The sequence below is a fragment of the Canis lupus genome, chromosome 17, assembly GCF_048164855.1.
Source record: "Canis lupus baileyi chromosome 17, mCanLup2.hap1, whole genome shotgun sequence".
NCBI lineage: Eukaryota > Metazoa > Chordata > Mammalia > Carnivora > Canidae > Canis > Canis lupus.
This window is the reverse complement of record NC_132854.1, coordinates 57064464-57079288: the sequence shown is the minus strand read 5'-3', so window position 1 is coordinate 57079288 and position 14825 is coordinate 57064464.

Genomic DNA, 14825 nt, shown 5'->3' with positions numbered 1-14825 from the left:
TCCTGCATCGGGATCCCCATGGGAAGCCTGCATCTCCCTCTGCCTGTATCTCTGCCTCTCTCTCTCTGTATGTCTCATGAATAAATAAATAAAATCTAATAAATAAATAAACAAACATCTGTCTGGACACTCTAGCCGTTATCAAAAGTGAAATATTAGATATCAAACAATAGATTTCTCCATTTCTATCATTTGCTTCATTTATTTTCATGCTTTAATGTTGAGCACGTTTATACTTTTTATAGCTTCCTAGTAGATTGACTCTTGGTGCTTTTTGTTCCTTGTGACAGCTTTTGATTTAGTCTATTTTGCCTGCTTTGGCTTTGGACACTACTACTCTCTTGTTTTCCACTGGCACAAAATATCTTGTTCCATCCTTTCACTTTCAGTCAATGCTCATCCATAAATGGAAAGTGAGTCTCTTGTAGATAGCATATATTTATAACTAATTTTTTAATCCATTCAAACCATCTGTCTTTTGACTAAGGCCATTTGAGCTAATTACTGATCAGGATATATTATTATGATTTTGTTGTTTGCTGTCTTGTAGTACTTGTGTCTTCTTTCCACCCTTAAAATTTTCCTTTATGATTTGCTGTTTTGTAGTGTCACACTTTGATTCCATGCTTTTCTTCTTTTTTGAATCTTCTATAAGTATGTTCTCTTTTTTATGTAAGCTCTCTGACAACCACAATCTATTTTAAGCTGGTAACTTACTGTCAATCACACACAAAAGTCTACTCTTACTCTCCCCATACTCTGTTATTGATGTCACAAATTACATTTTCCATATCCTATCCATTGACATTTTTGTAGTTATATTTTTTGTGTTTTGTCTTTTAACTGCTACATGAGAATTAGAAGTGATTTATGCACCAGTATTACAGTGTTCTCTATTTTGCCTATTTTAACAGCGAGCTATATGCCTTTGTATTGCTGTCTAGAATCCTCAATTTCAATTTGAAGGACTCCCTTTAGCCCTTATTGTAAGGCAGGTCTAGTGGTGATGAAATCCCTCAGGTTTTCTCTCTCTGGAAAAGCCTTTATGTCTCCATTTCTGGAAGAATTTTGCTAGCTATAGTATTCTTGCTTGACACTATTTCTCTCTTAGCACTTTGAGTGTAACATATCACTGCCTTCTGGCTTGTAAAGTTTTGGCAGGAAATTGTTAATATGGAGCTGTTATTATGACCCTACATTCTCAACTACAGTTTCTTCACCTTTGAAATAAGAGCGTACACTGTATGATTGCCATTTCCTATAAAATACCAACAACCTAAAAATTAATATCTATGTCCTAAGTTGAGAAGGCACAAAAAGAAGTTTACAAAAAGAAGTTTACAATTAGGGTGGAAAAAACTTTTGCAACACATTGCCAAATATATCTGAGATTTCTAAGTATGACAAACTCAGAAAATGTCCTATAAGTCTCCTCAGAATTAAATGTGTTAACTCTTTTCAAGTGCCTTTTCAACTGGTATATACAAATCACAATGTCTACCTTGCACTTTAGAAAGTTAGAAAACTGACTTACAGTAAAAGAAAATTCTCATTTGGAATATAGCAATTATATGATTAATAAAATGACAGTAACACCTATAATGTTGATTAGCAAGATCAATTCAGCCATGGTCTGTATACTTAAATTGAAAATATTCAATTACAGATGCCAAGTTGTAATTGTGTCCATTATCTTTGGTCCAATTTTTACCATGCTCACCATTCTAACAGCCTCTCAGATAGGAAAGCATGTGTCTCAAGCTTTCTCTGCTAGAAGCTTAGCAATATGAAATGCCAAGCAACTGCACACTTCATTCCTCTTTTGTCTTTTATTATATACACAGTTTGACCCCTTTTTAAATAGATTAAATAAGGTCTAGCAGAAAATGAATGCTTGTTGACAAATACAACCATAATGCTCAAAGAACAAATCATTTTTCCTACCTCCAACTGTTCCTAAAGTGAGAAGCCACGGAAGTAATTTACCAGAAAAAAAATATATGCATATCAAGCCTATGAGGAGAAAGTTTTTTCATGCTATTCATTCAATTACTTTCTGTTAAAAATGGGCATTTCATAACATTTGGCAGAATGTGAAGAGTCCTATGTAAAAAATGCCTACAAATTTTAACAAATGTAATACCACCAATTGGTTTTTGCTCAAATCTGAATGACAAGGAGTGTGAGGTTGAAGGTAGTAAAGGCAAAACATTTGAGACAGAAGTAGTTAAGACACACATTTGGGAACAGGATGGACTTAACACGCTTTGGGGGAAAAAATCAGAAAGGGTGGCTCAAGGGGCATCATATGTCGGGTAGAATGGTCAAGATGAGGTTGCAGAAGCAGACAGTGAGTAGGTCAGGCAGGCCACATAGCCTCTGGAAAGGAATATACATTTTATTCCAAGGTGGTAGCATGGAATTTGAGAATTTTAAGGAGAGTGACACGATCTGGCTGACATGTCAAAATGATCACCCCAGATGTTACGCAGAGAATAGCTCGTAGGGGGCAGCCCTGGTGGCGCAGCGGTTTAGCGCTGCCTCCAGCCCAGGGCGTGATCCTGGAAACCCGGGATCGAGTCCCACGTCGGGCTCCCGGTGCATGGAGCCTGCTTCTCCCTCTGCCTGTGTCTCTGCGCCTCTCTCTCTCTCTGTCTCTATGAATAAATAAATAAATAAATCTTTAAAAAAAAAAAAAAGAATAGCTCGTAGGCACTAGGGATAGGGTGGGAGTGGAAGCTGCTGGACTGTGATAGTTATTCAGAAAAAAGGTGATGGCTGCTTAGAATAGGATGGTAGCAATGGGAGCTGGGAGAGAGAGCAGATTAAGGATAGATTTTGAAAATGCTGCTGATGGAGATTTCTTGATGGATGAGACGAGATGAGGGAAAGAGGAAACAGCAACAAATACTACGCTTTTGGTTTGGGTAGCAGAATACATGTGTTAATAGACCATGGATGTCTGCAACAGTGGACCAAAACACGCAAGATCAACTTCTATAAGGATTCCTTTAAAATTCTGCACTGAGGTTTTTTAAAAAATCACTGCACAAATTTTAAAAGATTTGGTCTGACTCAATTGTGTATGAAAAAAGTTTTGCAGTCATGTCCATACTTAAAAAAAAAAAAAAACCAGACAGCAAGCAACAGAAAACAGTTCTTATTGTGTCTACTTTAAACGCATATGTGTAGCACACATTATAACTCAACAATGTAGGATAGCCATTTGTGTGTTATCACAGAGCCTTCATGACCATTTTGTAACCTTCAGAATACTCTGAGATTAAATACATCAAAATTTAAACAGTTCCCTATGGAATATATATTTTAAATTATCACATGACTATCAGCATGCATATAACTTTTTGCACCTTTGGGCTTATTTCCTGAAAAAAAAAAATTCCAGAGCTAGAATTTTAGAGTCAACACTGATTAATACTCAGCTGGTACACACTAGGATAGTCATATTATTTTTAAATTATTAAAATATTTTCATATTGTACTTCTTGAGTGCCTCCTTTCTCATCAAGCCTTTCCTTTCCTTCTATAACAACCCTGACATCTCCAGGATCCTATATCAAAAAGATTAACACCTGACTGCCTAAAAGTGTTACTGTGACCAGGGTCCTGATTAGTCCATTAGCCAGTTGTTCAACATTTTTACACTGCAGAGTCAAAAACCTTTATATAAATTATAACATTTGAATAAATTAGGTCAGTTTTAAGTTAAATTTAGCTTGTCTTAATGTGTTGATATCGGTACTGTAACATTCAAGGAGGAACAGCTATTTCATCCAATTCATCTTCTTCTAATCATTCTAGCCTTTTCTAAGTCTAAAAATGCCTTGCAAGAGGTGCCTCTCGGAAGAGGCTTCATCTCATGGTCATGAGTTTGAGCCCCACCTTGGCTGTAGAGGTTACTAAAAAACTGAAACTTAAAAACAAACAAACAAAAACTAATGGATTTGCCACAACTCCTCAGCCACAGACTCATCACACTTCACAGAGGTGCCCTTTCTTCCTTCCAGAGATACTGCAAAATGGCAGGATCACTTTCTTTACCATTACACTCGTCCCCTTCACTTCAGTAAATCTTGGTCTCTGCTGATGGCCTCATTTTCATCTCTTCCATGTGGGCAGAGGGTCTACAAATCTTTTTTTTTTTTTTTTGATTTGTTGATAGTACATAGTCTATATTTTTTACTGCTGTCCTAAAGACATTAGGGCTTTGGAAGATCATAAAAATAGCACTTTCCGGGCTAAGGGATCAGACAATTCTGAACTGAATGAATAAACTATTTTTCTCCTTCTGAAATAAATACTTGAGAGTGCCTGATCTTGACAAAAGAAGAACTCTTCCACTTATTAAATAAGGCATGTAAACAATTTATGCCATACATTTTTCTAAAAACGTTGTTTAACCAAAGCAATCAATCAGTCAGGGGTTATTGTATTATACGGTCGTCGCTACTCAGATAGCTATCACAACATAGACTCTAACTTTAGTGTATATCCAAGTCAGATTTAGAGTTCTCCCCACAGTTCATTTCCCTTTCTCTTAGCTGTACCAGCTAGTTTTGAGAATCACTCAAAGCAACGTGAGTATGACACATAATTCAATCAGTAAAAGAACAGATGGGCCCAGTTCACAGTCACTGGAAATTTAATCCTTGGAGAAGACACATGGAGAAAATGTGAAATTTTAGAGAAGTCTATCATACGAAAAACCACCATACCAAAATCCATTAAAGGAAAATATCAAAAGCTGTCCTACAGTACTCAAAGTAGATAGAATTTAGGATGATATTAACATGAAGAAACAAACACAGTCATCTTACCTGAAACCCCTCAATTATTGAAGAAAAAAAATATCCATCCATCCATCCACCACAGAGTACATACTTACCACTTCATACAAGCTACCCATGTGGTAAATAGAATATGCAACCCACAAGTGACTTTGCAATGTAGTTGGCAAGTAAAGGCAGAGTTGAAAAGTAATGTTAAGTGCCAGACGTGAAAACTCACTGTTTCTAAGCTAGTTCCTATTTGTTGTCATGAAGTAGGGCTAGACTATAAAGGGTAAGGAACAACTGAAGAAATGGAAAACAGAGGGATGTACAATTGGCCTCTGGGTAGTGTCATGAACAAAGGGACAGCAATAGAAATCCTTCCAAATAATGAGTTCTCTCCCCTTGCTACTTTAAAGAGCAGCAGCCGGACACATGATTAGCTTTATAGAGAACTTTCAATATTCAGATCAGAATTTTGCACACTTCCTTTGAAGGGAACAGCAACTCCACAACAGATGAGTGGCTGAAAGGGGTTACTTGACGAGGAGACCAGAGTTTGTGTAACAGTCAATCTAGAAGGAAGTTAGCTGAGTAATACTGCAATGGTCCCAGTAATGGCATACCTGTAACAATGCTTCTCACATCAGCAGAGATTCAAAGTCAGTTTATCTTTTTACATTTATCATCAGGCATGTGAGGAAAATGGTAAGAATAGAAGAAAGGAGAAGAGGTATCCTTGTTTAACTGCCTCAAACTTCCTCTGCGCTATTTGCTTATCAACATGGGAAATTGTCCCTAAATTCTCAGGTAATAAGACTATCGCATGCAGTTGCACCTCTATTCATATAAAAAAAACCTAAAATTTAATCACTTGCCATTTGTAAACATAGGTAGTTCTAAAATTACAGATACATAAGATTAGGTCAATCTGCTATGGACCCTGAGTGCTCCCTGCCACACATCCTTGAAGAGGATAGTGCCAAACTATAAGACTTTAACTGTCCCCTGAGCAATTTCTATAGCTAGTCACACAAGCAAGCAAAATTAAAGTGATCACAGGGTGACTACTGTTTGATTCCCCACAAGAGAAACAAATTTCTTTGCTGTTTGCTGCAAAAAGTGTTACACCCTTGCTGGGCCCACTGTTCATGTCACAGCCAACTAAGTGCATAACCCCGGTCTAGACCCATCACCATGCCCTGTGGGATTTAGGGGCTGTGAAACCAGCCCTACCATACTGCCAGCCTCTACTCTGATGTACTGTGAGTAGTAAATGGTCCTTCTCTGGTCCCTTTTGTCTTATTGCCTCCTCTTGTACTCAATTTACGACACAGCTATAGTGTTGGGGATTCTTCTGAAACAGCAAACTGGGTGCCAAGACAATGATATTTGGAAAAGAAAAAGCAAGAACCTTATGGACCAAGTTCTAGGATATAAGAAAACTCCCAGGGACTAGTAGCAAATGCTCCCATCTAAGTGATGGGCTGGGGGTGAAGGGAATCAATGATCCCCCACCAAGCTGCTAATGAACAAAAGTTGAGTCAATGACTAGAGGCTGAATGGTGAAAAGTTGAATTGAAACAACCTTCCCAAGGGTGCCTAGGTGGCTCCGTTGGTTGAGTGACCAACCTTGATTTTTGGCTCATGATTTCTGGGTCATGAGATCTGTCCCCACATCCAGCTCCTCACTTAGCAGGAATCTGCTGAAGATTCTCTCTCTCCTTCTCCATCTATCCCTGCCATTCACACTCTCTCTCTAAAGCAAATTAATTAATTAAAAAAAGACTTATTTATTCATGAGAGACAGAGACAGAGAAGCAGAAACATAGGCAGAGGAAGAAGCAGGATCCCTGTGTGAAACTTTATGCAGAACTTATTCCCAGGACCCCAAGAGCACAACCTGAGCCAGAGGCAGTTGCTCAACCACTGAGCCACCCAGGTGCCCAATAAATAAGTTTTTTAAGAAACAAAGAAACAAGCTGCCCAATCATGGTATTCTTTCTGTGTGAGATAATGCACTAAGAAAGCACCTTGGGCCCCTGTCAGTGAAGAAAGCACAACCATACCCTCATTTGACAGCCACTAGAACGACTGCAGCAGACCTCAATATGGAGTACACACTATAAAGAGGCAGAGAGAGAAATGTGGAAGCACTTTGATCAACAAATTTAGGATCTATTAAAGAAATGGCTAGTACATTCCCATGATGAGGGGATGAAAGAGATTAGGTGAATGGTAGCACCTAGGCCAGCTCACTTTTGATACCATAGTAAGTCATTACAACTCTACCATTGTGCCCAGCCCACTTGATACCTGACCCATCAGGCAAAGAAAAGAAGTGGCTAATACATTAAAACCAACTATGTAGCTGTGGACTGACAAAAACAACTCTAGCACCTAGGAAGAGAAGACCTTGATCCTGATCCTGAGACGTATGGAGAGAGAGAGATAGAGAGACAGAGAGAGAAATATTTAATTATCTCCTTATCCTGTACATTTAGCAGCACAGCTTGGCAAAGCAATCATGTGGTCTGAGTCAAGCAACAGCTGAACTGGCAATCTGATCCTCTGCTGGTTTTAGGGTTCTTTTTTTTATTTTTTTTTAAGATTTATTTATTTATTTATGAGAGAGAGAGAGAGAGAGAGAGAGAGAGAGGCAGAGACACAGGAGGAGGGAGAAGCAGGCTCCATGCTGGGAGCCCGACGTGGGACCCGATCCTGGGACTCCAGGATCGTGCCCTGGGCCAAAGGCAGGCGCTAAACCACTGAGCCACCCAGGGATCCCCTAGGGTTCTTGTTCATATGCTATGGGATTAGAAAAGCTTGTAGAGACATGGCTGTTCAGGAGGGCTTTTTCGTGTGTGCTCAACATTGTCAATGGCTCCCAGTGCAGATCTCTCCTCTCCCATGTAGGACAAACATGGACTGTCACAAACTTCTTTCAGTATGACTGATACGAATTTGTATTTGTCTCTTGAGGCCCTAGCAACCTTGGGTTATGTCATGGATGACAATCAAGTCTGCATCTCTTGGGGACATTGCCAATGAGGCCTAACCAAACCCATATAATGGTGATCCAAATCAAACTGAATAAGCCATCAGCTAGAGAGACCTGTACCCTTTGGATTGTATGTTTCTGTGTAAGGACAGTGACTCATGGATTGTCTCTTGGAATGGAGGTGGGGGTTTTTTTGGCCATCTGTTCCTCTCTGTAATTATTGGTACTGGCTTGTTTTCTGTTTGCTCTAAAAGACCCTGAGCCCTTGACCCTATGTTCTCCTGCAGCATGACTTACAACACAGTGGGCTCATTGCATTGCCTGTAAGACTTGGGGGCATGGACACTCCTGCAGATTGCTATGCTGTGAACAATAAACTGTCATTGAGGCAGTTTTCTACTTTTGTACTTATGTAGTTATGGAAGGTTTACTGTTTGCTGTCCATTATGAGTTTGGGGTTCCTTCCTGACAAATCACTGAATATATAATTATAAAAAGCTAATTAAGAATGCTCAGGAGACATGAGCCTAATTGGAGAAAATATCAACTATGTACTTAAGCTTAAAGAAAAGGATAGAAAGTTATTAAAAAAGTTATTAAAACTGTATATTTACTTCTTGATCACAAAAATGGCCATAACAATCCAGATTGACTAATTTTACAGTGATCGAAGATTCATAATGATTGATTTGTTTATAAATTATGATAGCAATCAAACTGATCATTAGAGAAAACAGGGCTTTTGGTATGTTTTGACTTTATTCTCACGAACGATTTGCTCGTGTATGAGGATGCCATGTGGATTCATGTCCTTTAGAATTCTGAAAGGGTGGCGTGTTTTTGTTGCTATATATATATATATATATATATATATATATATATATATATATCCTGGAATGGTTTTTAAGCATTAGATAAAAAATTATTTGATATACAAGAAAGCAAAATGGGTAGAAAAACAATAGGTCCATAATTCAGTATCTTTTTTTTTAAGAAATCCCAGAATTTATATGGCAGAGAATAAGTGAACAATAAACGTTTTTTGGATGAATGGGAAAAGTCTTCCCATTTCCTTACTTCTACCTCTCCTACAACCACCAGATCATTTTGCAATTACTCAATCTTCCTAAAAGACAGCTCTTATCAGGTCATAAAAGCCATCCTTTACCAATGTTATGTAAATAAAATAAAAATTCCTTTAAAAAATCCCAGAATTTGCAGCAGAGATTCGTTGGTCTACATTTAACAACCAGTTTTACAGAAAAGAAACCTGCTTTTAGTGTTTGCCTATGTTCATAGCATCACTACTACTGCCCTGTGGATAATTTCAAGCTACCAACATATTATCACTGATCAGAATTGGAAAAACATGTGCACAGTTTGCTTTTATGACCTGGTAAAAGCCAGCTCTGGTATACCACTGAATTAGGGGGCAATGAACAACAGGTCATGATGATTGTTGGTGATTAAAAAAGCACCCCTACTATGTATTTATTTCCCATGGAAACAGTTCAGCCTAATGGCAACAAGCTAGGTTTTGGCATCAGGTCTATTTGGGTTAAAGAATTCTTCACCATTTACTATTTTACCATCATGGACAAGTTATTTCAGTGGTCTTAGATTTGCTTTCCCAAATGCTAATAGAGTAATAAGAGTACTCATCCTACTTTTTTTAAAAAGATTTATTTACTTATGAGAGACACAGAGAAAGAGGCAGAGACATAGGTGGGAGAAGCAAGCTCCCTGCAGGGACCCGATGCGGGACTCAATCCCAGGACTCTGGGGTCATGACCTGAGCCAAAGGCAAATGTTCAACCATTGAGCCACCGCGCACCCCCCCGCCCATGCTACATTTTTAAGTATGTACCAATACATGTAATCATTTTGCACTGTGCCTAGCAGATACTGAAACATGCAGGTTTTTCTTCGTAAAACCGATATCCCTAAGCTCCTTAACATAATGAATCTTGTCCTTTCTAATCAAACTGGAATACTACAATTCCCATCTCTTTCCCCCTTGTGTTCAGTGACCAGCTATGTTTCCCTGAACAGGCTAAGCAACTCCAGACTCACCCTGGTTTGTAATTGTGCCACTTCTCTTCCTAGTATCTATTCATTCCTAAGTTCCTGCTAAAGACTTCGATCCCTCTTGTGAAGTATTCTTTGGCCATTTTCTCAATCCTTCCTTCCTGGCAAAATTAATCACTCCTTTATGTTTCCTCATGCCTTTGCGCATACTTTTATTGAAGTACTCATCATTTTTAATTCTTTGTTTACATGTCTGTCTACCCAATACCTTGAGTATCATAATTACTCATTTATGTGATTTTCTACTACCTTGACTATGTTAGCATGTTCATCTTTATACCCCAAGTCTCTAATATAGTGCTTGGCACAGTGCCTCACATTTTTTTAATGATTTAATGATATTTTAATGAGTGTTCATTTAATGAATGAGCCCAACAAATAACTATGAAGGGCTGATATCAGAAAGATTAATCGGGGCTCTATTTAAAGTAGCAGAAACCCAAATCAAGTTCCCTTAAACAAGAGTAGTATTTATTAGAAAGTAATAAACTTTGTTGTCTACATCCTTTGGGATCTTATTAGCAGACAGAGCCATGCCATCAATTTGAACAAGGACAATATTAATACAAAATTCACTTGGTAAAGGATAGTTATTAAAAGTTGTAAAAGAGAACGTCGAGGTATAACAGGATAGTAATTTCAGAAAGTGGCTGCCAGCCCACCATAAGGCTGAGAAACAAGTAAATAAGGGACATGGAAACCTAAGGAGGGCGGCGCGCGGGGGAGGGGGGGCAGTCTTCCCTCCACAGGATGAAGATGCTGACAGTTGAGGAGAAGCAAAAAGATGCAGAAAGATGCTGCCATTAATCAAGGTGAAGAGGAAACAGGCTCCAGGCTATTTGCCAGAAGCATGGGAACTGGTTGGTCCTGTGGCAAGGGTTACCAGGACCCACAGATCCCCAATCTGCATGCCTAATAGGGATCCTTACAGAGAAGAAACAAAAGTCCTGGTGTTTCTTCTCCCATCTTGCTGTCTCCCTACAGCACCACCTACTGTCAGAGTTTAACATCAAGCCAGTCGTTAAGGAGAAATGGAAGTGGGCCAAGTCCAGATTCATTACCACACGGTAAGACAAAAAAATGGTGGATTGAGAAATAAGTAGTAACTGACACCCTCCAAACTGGATTAGGTGCTATAAACCTCAGGGACTTCAGGTGCTAGGAGCCAAGGCTCCCACACTCTAAGTCTCTTTCCTGTGCAGCTCCCATCTTGTTTTTGTCTAAGAATCCTCCTCATTCCACCATTCACCCATGGGTGAGCTCTTTTATGAATCAGAGATCATGGACATTGTCACCATTGAAAACCATATGTCTCAAGTTGAGACCAGAGTGGAGGTTGAGGGTGGGTTGGATATCATCTCCTTCCACTCCGTCATCATTTTTTGAGTCACTAAATGAATCTCTGTGACCACAAGGGTGTACAACTCCAATGCTGTATGTGACCCATGTTCTTCTCTGTAGGGAGGAAGTAGGGCTCTAATTGTAATGTCACCAAAATCACATGGGTAAAATGGAAAAGAGGATCTCCCCCAGAAGAAGGGGCCGGAAAAGACAAAAGAGTAAATGTCTAGTACGATTACTTCAAAAATAGTCTATGCCTCACTTTTCTCTCCTTCAGGCCATTACCTAAGACCCTGTGAACAACGTAAAGAGATAGAATTCTGCAAATTTAAAAAAAAAAAAATTTTAAATTAAAAAAAAGAATTCTGCAAATTTAATACTCGAGATAACAATTACACAACCAACCTGTCCACTGTACTTGACTCTCCTCTGCTCTCATTTCAGCAATGACTGAAGTAGATGACCAAGGCACAGTGGTGGACACAATGATAGATTGCAGCGGTGGGTCATGATGCTCGTTGGGTTTTGCCACTGTAGCTTCTTAAATGCAGGGAAACAGTAATTTGAGAGCCCAGTTAAAGTTATATATATATGATAAAATATTGGTTTTTAATTAAAAACTTCCTCTACAGAGAACCAGTGATTATGACTAAGGGGTTTTTAATTCAAGAAGAGGAATATACATTAGTGTGGCCCTTTCATACTCAGTTTATTAAATTTCTATCTGATAAAAACTTGAAAAGTCAGATTTACTGAGGACTTACACATCGATTATGAATTTGATTAAATCTCCTCAATTTAAACCATAATTACAAATTGAATATGGTTGATCCCTTTCAATGTATTAAGTATCTAAAACAGCAGACAAATCATATACATGTAAAGTGACTGAAGTTTGTAATACCTTAAAGCTAATTATCAAAATGCTAAAAAAAAAATACTTAATTTTGTCTCTTACTCCTACCCTTATTTTGACACACTGCTAGTACTCCTATTTTTAGATGCCCTCGGGAGTTTTGTTCGTCTAACTAGACACAAAGGAAAAAGATTAGTGTCATACACACCAAGGTTGCCGGTTCTGAGTTGTTAGCTAGGTGACCCTGGTGGGAATCTCAATTGTGACTGTAATGGCCACGGTGATTTAAACAAGTGACAATGAGATCATAAACTGAATCCTTCTATATGTTTAACTTTCATCTTTTGAAATTTGGTGACTTTTCTGGAAATGATTTATTTTTAAACTTTTGTTTCTAGTCTATGGTCCTGTCACTGATGTATGAACCTAATCTACCGACATTTAAAAGTATATATTTTTACTTGATTTATTTTAATCACTGGAGGCACCTAAAATTTAATCTCTATCAATAGCTCACCTCTTGGGCTATCAGGCTTAGAGATGAGAAATTAAACTGTTTTACTGGAAACAACATATGAAATCTCCATCTTATTGACCAACAGGTCTGATTACTTTTTATATTATTATGCATTAAAACCAATTACAATAGGTTATTTTATATAACCAATGTGAATCACCACTTTCTGTTCTTGGTAGGGTTCCTACTTTATATAAAATTTCCTTCCTGTTTACACAGAAACAAGCATATGTACACATATTTGTAATTAATAGAAGCAAAATACTACATAATATACTCTACTATAAAAATCAATCTTTTTAAGCATTTTGGTGGCAATGGCAGCTTAGTTTACATAAGCTTCTTTTATATTACTACTCTCTGCATACTTACTAGCTTTTTACTTAGGGTATTATCAGGAATTCAAGGCTTTTTACAGATGCAAATTTCTAAACACTATTTTTGCTATTATTTGATACTCATGAGAAATCCTCTTAAGCAGATCTACTCATTCTTTTTACAGCCCTTATATCTTTGAAAGCATTCTCGCTTTTTGACAACAGGATATTCCAAACACAGCCTGGCTTTTTCTCCAGTCTTAAAGCAGGAAAAATCAAGTACTTCCAAGGAGACCTGCTTTTTTATAAAGAGAACAAAACAAGATCAAACATTATCTGGACACCCATTATATGCTATAGAAGTAAGCAGAAGATATGAAATGTGAGGGGTTTTTTTTTTTAATGTCTAAGCTAGAAAATGTCTAAGAGTATGGCTTGAAGCTAATTTTTCCTTTTTTTTTTTTTGTTTTTGCTCTCTATTTTTTTTTAAATTTTTATTTATTTATGATAGTCACAGAGAGAGAGAGAGAGAGACAGAGACACAAGCAGAGGGAGAAGCAGGCTCCATGCACCGGGAGCCCGACATGGGATTTGATCCCGGGTCTCCAAGATCGCGCCCTGGGCCAAAGGCAGGCGCCAAACCGCTGCACCACCCAGGGATCCCTGCTCTCTATTTTTCTTATTCTTTTTCACCACTAAAATTTTCTCCTACACTGGCACTAAACCCTCAATATTTCAACAAAGTAACCTTCAAAAGAGTAGAAGTTTAGGATTCCATACATACATTCCATACATTGCTCATACATATTGCCCTATAGAAAACTGAAAGTAGAACTGTTTGAAGATTTTTTTTTTTTTTTTAATTATGAGAGAGAGCGAGCAAGCTAGCACAAGTGGGAGTAGGGGCAGAGGGGGAGAGAGAATCTCAAGCAGATTCCACAACAGTCATGGAGCCCAGTGTAGGGCAGGATCTCATGACCCCAAAATCATGACCTAAGCCAAAACCAAGAGTCAGACACTCAATCAAGACACCCAGGCACCCTGAAGAGTTTTTCAAAAATGCAAAAATATATCCCAGATGTGAATTAGGCTAAATAGGATTTTTGATTTTGAAAAGGAAAATCATGATAATGGTGAGAAATCTTTGTTTGTGGTCCTCAATAGAGAATTGCCACTCTTACTCCTCTTTGAAAAGAATGTAAGGCAAAATTTGGAGGACTGAAAGAAGAGAAAAGCCACTATTTTATGAAACAACTCAGCCAATTTCCTAAGAGTCCATGGGCCAGAGTGCTAAATAGTCCGTCATAACTCAAGGAAATTTTCACATACTCCTCTATCACACACACACACACACACACACACACACACACACAAGTTACAAAATCCTCTGTGTGTTGAAACTAATTCCACAAATGACTGAACTATGTACTACTTTTGTTATATACCCTTGAACAGACAATAATAAAATTTGAGGGATGTTGGTGGCAATGGCAGCTTAGTTTTTCTATCTCCTTAAATCCCACCATACAAGGCAGATAGCAACGTAGAAAAGCAGATGATCCAGAGGAAGCCTAAGTAAGCAACTAGGATTCCTACAGTCCTAAGAATCCTAAAGTAGTCAAGAGGAAGTCACTGGACATTTCAGAGGGCCAGTGTGAGAACAGTAGCTAGGATTACCTGGGTTTTACATATATGCTAGTAGCAAGTGAATAAGAGGACCCTTGCAGTAAGTTCTGCAGAGACTGTAGCAGTCTGAATTGGGAATTACCATGAATTCCCAAAGCCAACTGCCAAAGCTCCCTTGCAGGACAAAGCCCAACACCAAGAATAAAGTACTAGGAATAAAATCCAAATTAAGAAACACACAAGAGAGAAAGGGGGTGGGGGTGGGGAGGCAGCTCACATTGAATTGGAT